The sequence below is a fragment of the Nicotiana sylvestris genome, chromosome 11 (genome assembly GCF_000393655.2).
Source record: "Nicotiana sylvestris chromosome 11, ASM39365v2, whole genome shotgun sequence".
NCBI lineage: Eukaryota > Viridiplantae > Streptophyta > Magnoliopsida > Solanales > Solanaceae > Nicotiana > Nicotiana sylvestris.
The window spans coordinates 20163561-20168223 of NC_091067.1; positions in this window are offsets into that span (position 1 = coordinate 20163561).

Sequence of the window (4663 nt, forward strand, 5' to 3'; positions counted from 1 at the left end):
CCTCATAGGAGGATCAACTCTTGCTGCTTGTTCCCTCCAGCGGAAACCAAATTCTCTAAATCTCTCTGCGGGCTTCTTTTCCAGCTTCAACAACGATAGATAATCGGGGACTATCTCAAGGTTATATTGAAACTGGCCAATGAATGCATGTGCCAAATCATCCCATGTATACCATCTGCCAGGATCTTGTCTCGTGTACCATTCCAGCGCGGACCCACTCAGGCTTTGACCGAAATAGGCTATCAACAGTTCATCATTCCCCCCAGCTCCTCTCATTTTACTGCAAAAACCTCGGAGGTGGGCCACCGGGTCGCCATGTCCTCCGTACAAGTCAAACTTGGGCATTTTGAACCCTGCGGGCAACTGGACATCAGGGAAAGGGCACAAATATTTGTAGGCAACACTGACTTGGCTGCCTAAACCGTGCATGTTCCTGAAGGATTGCTCCAGGCTTTTGACTTTTCGAATCACTTCCTCCTGTTCCGCATTCTTAACCGGTTTCTCAGCTTCCTCCGGGATCTCCAAATGGGGTGTATATGTGTATGGCTCAGGAGCCTTAAAAGTGGATTCAGGAGGGTAATATTGGGTGTCGTGAGCTTGGAGCAGTGGCTCACTAGACGATCTTTTTAATGTGGTTGGGGGAAGTGCCACAAAGACAGGAACATTTGGTGGATGAGGGTTCTGATTGATGTTGGGTGGAGCTTGGGGATCAGAGGCATTTCTTCCCTGGTAGTAGTGGTGGCTCGGGAAGCTTGTTGAAGGGTCGGGGGAAGGGTATTCTGGCGTGTGTCCTGGTGGGAGAATAGGAGTAACGGCTGGTTCGGGCCCCTTTTGTACCCTAGCCAATGCTAGCTGCATTTCGTTCATCTCCAGTCTCATTTTTTCTATTTTTTCCATTGCCTCCATCAGCAACTGACTTTCCGTTCTTTCCTCCTCAACACTGTTTTCTGAGTTAGTTATGCTTTTTGGTATAGGCCCTTTAGATCTTGTTTGATAATGGTATGGTGCCAGTACACTCTAACAGCTAACTGTTTGAAATTGGAGAAATAACAAACTTGTAAGCGTTAGAGTTTTAACAGATATTGCAATTGCACGTTGGGGGGATGCAATGTTCTTAGGCAGTTAACCACTTTTAACATATTTTTGCTTCGACCGTATGCATCATCCCGGATTATTTATGACTCATCTTTTTTTTTTTTTTAAAATAAAAAAATAAAAGACTTGATATAGCAAACACGGCCTTTCAGCGCCTCGGGGACGAAGATTTTAAGGCTGTGTGGGTCAACTGGCCAAAATCTAAAAACAATGACTCAAAGGTGGCAGTTTATGCAAAGTCAGCCTTCCGGTGCCCCTTTCGGGAACATTCGGCTATTTTTGACAAAAAACGGCATCACCCGACATATTTATGACGACAATTAAAATTGACATTTTTTTTGGCTATTTTAGCAAAAGGGGAGGTTGGACCCGAGGAGGGTTGCCTACGTATCTCACATCTGGTGAGAATCAAACCAGCGTAGTTCGGGCAAATAAATTAACTAATTTTGAAATAAAAATCTTTTTCCATTTTATTTTATATCGAACAAACAAACTATTTTTCTTTTCCATTGGCAAAGAAACTATTTCCAAAAATCAAGACTCTTTTTCATAGTGAAACTATATTTTTTTCATTTTCAAAATTTCAAAACATTTTCCAAACATTTTCCTAACTGCTATTTATCTTCTTTTTTTCTTTTTCTCAATTTCCGAGATTTCCCAAGATTCGAAAATCGGTCAGCATGCGGGTCCGAAACAAATAAATGCACAGAACAAGTGGGATGCATCAGGATGGTCTTTTCATTTCAGGTTGCTAGCCCTAGACGGACCCAACCCATGTGTTAAGTCCCCTAAGTCAAATGCAACATGATGCAAATAAGTGTTCCTATTAGGGATTCGACATGAAGTTTTGTTATACTAGGTTTCAAACATAGGTTTTTGTTCTAGACCTGGCTTACCCAAGCGGACAACTCGAGCCGAGGATGGGAACTGCGTACCGGTAACCAAAAGGCCATCCGGCTTTGCAACTCCTCCGAATCCTCGTTCTATTTTGGGATATGACACTAACAGAAAGAAGTCACGACCAGCGTGCACTCCTCAGGAGAGAGAAGAGAGGGGTTTCGGAACAGTTTATATATACAGTTCAAATAATATCAAAGCGGTAAAAATTATCATTTTGCACATTAAGCACAGATCATATAAAAATATCAAATAATAGATAAAGCCATATACAACAATTATTCTAAGCTCGAATTTCTAACCCTAAACCAGTGGTTCTGAGTTGTATCCCCAGCAGAGTCGCCAGAGCTGTCACACCTCCTTTTTACCCGCGCCCGCGGGGGCGCAGAGGAGTTTTTCCATTTAAAGGACAATCGGAACGGAATTTATTATTGAGATATCAGAGTCGCCACTTGGGAGATTAATGGTGTCCCAAGTCACCGGTTGAATCCCGAACCGAGGAAAATATGACTCTGTTAACAGTCCGCGAACCAGAAATCCGGATAAGGAATTCTGTTAACCCGGGAGAAGGCGTTAGGCATTCCCGAGTTCCGTGGTTCTAGCACGGTCTCTCAACTGTCATATTTAGCTTATTTATCTGATTTTAATACATTTGAACCTATGTGCCAATTTTAACTTTGAACCGCTTTTATCATTTATTATTTTTAAGAGAATTGCAACGTCGTGAGAATATATCTCGAACTGCGTCACATAAATGTACCCGCAGTTTTCAATATGTTCCGACTTTGTTGAGATTTGGATTTGGGTCACATAAATGTGCACCCAAGTTTAGGGAGATGACATTATCAAATACGCACCTAAAGATACTAGCGCATTTGTTATTTTGAGAAAAGCCATAAAATTTGCTAAAACGGCATGTCCCGAAATCTAAGCATTTGAAATAACCATCTATTGAGAGCCCCGCAATTTGCGATTTATTTGGCGAGGCACGCCTCATTTATTATTTAAAGGCTAAACCTAAAGTGACTACATTTTCTCTATTAAGTTTGTCTCTAAAATAAAAGAGAAAAGTCCTATTTAATTACATGCTTGAGAAGTCCGGGCCTCTTATTAGTTATTAGGTTACAATAGATGCGAACGGAAAATTGCACTCGAACTTGTTAAAAATGGAAAACTATTTCATGCCTTATTCTATAAGCGAACTACTAAAGCTGAAATTAAAACAAGCATATGAGATTGACAAAATATTAAAACAAACTAGCCATTCTACAAATTGATTTAAACTAACATTCCTAAAGTTGATTTAAACTATTTGAATTAAAGGCTAGGAAATGTTATCAATATGTATTCGAACATTGGCCTATATGATGCCTAACGGAATCAAACACTGCCTATTTAAAATCTGCCTCAAATACAACGAACCAATTAGAAATGAAATCTAGCAACTAATCCATTAACTATTGCATTTTTTTTTTAAAAGAAGCTTAGACTTACTAATTTCAATCTAACAACATGCTTAAACTATTTCTGACTTTTAACTACAAAGAAAGAAAAAATGTTATCATACAAACAACTAAATACAGTTGTAAATACCACCTAATAATTCATTATAACTATAACTTCAATTAATACAACTCAAACTGGAAATAAATAGTCCAGACTTCAGTTTTTAAGATGCATAACAGTAATATATGAGAATACTCTAAATACAACTAGTAAAGAAGAAACAATCTAATCAAACTTCCAACTTAAATTTCATATGCATTCATGCCTTAACATTTTCAGCTTACACAGTGTTACAGTCGTGTACCTGATATTGGAAACAAGATAAGAGGAAGATGAGAAATCAGTAAGGCGGTAATAGTACAACAACAACAACAACCAGCAACCAGGAGATTTAAAACCCAGCAATAAACTTAGAAATCCAGTTGCAATTTCAGAAATACAAGGCAGCAACACAGATATACTAGAAACAGCAACAAATAACCAGTGCAGACCAAAAATAACAAACTTAGAAAACCACTTGAAACCTCAGTGAAATCCAAAAACAAACCAGCAATCACAAACAGAACAGTAGAACCAGAAGTGCAATAGAACAAGTAAACTTTGATTTCTATTTTTTCAAACTCTCAAAGAAAGAAACACTTTGAACTTTTATTAAACACTAACAAACACTGATTCTGATTTTCAGAAGTAAAAGAAAACCAAACTCTCAAACTTTTTTTAGACTCTCAACTCTGACCCTTTTTGCATTCAAAGACCAGTCCCCAAAACTCTCAAGTTTTTTAACTCTCAAAACTTTTCCCCCCCCCCCCTTTTGAAGAAAATCTTCTCCCTTTTATTCCACCATCTAATTTTCAATCACCCCTTTTTCCAGATTTTAGGCTTTAGTGGGTAGTTAATCATTCTTAAATTGGTCCTTTTAAAACAAAAGGTAGTCTTCCACTAAAAGTTGTCTATTACTATTCAATCCCACTTAAAATTGTCCCCTCTTTTGACTAATCCATTAGTGTATTACTCATTACTTAGTGGCCCCCCTATACCATTGTGTTTTGTTCCCCCTACAGGAACACCAAAGTTGTGACATAAACAGAGTCCTATGGATACTAAACACCAAACTCAACAGAATATTGCCATGATTCCAATCATCAAATTCAATAAAAGTTCAGGT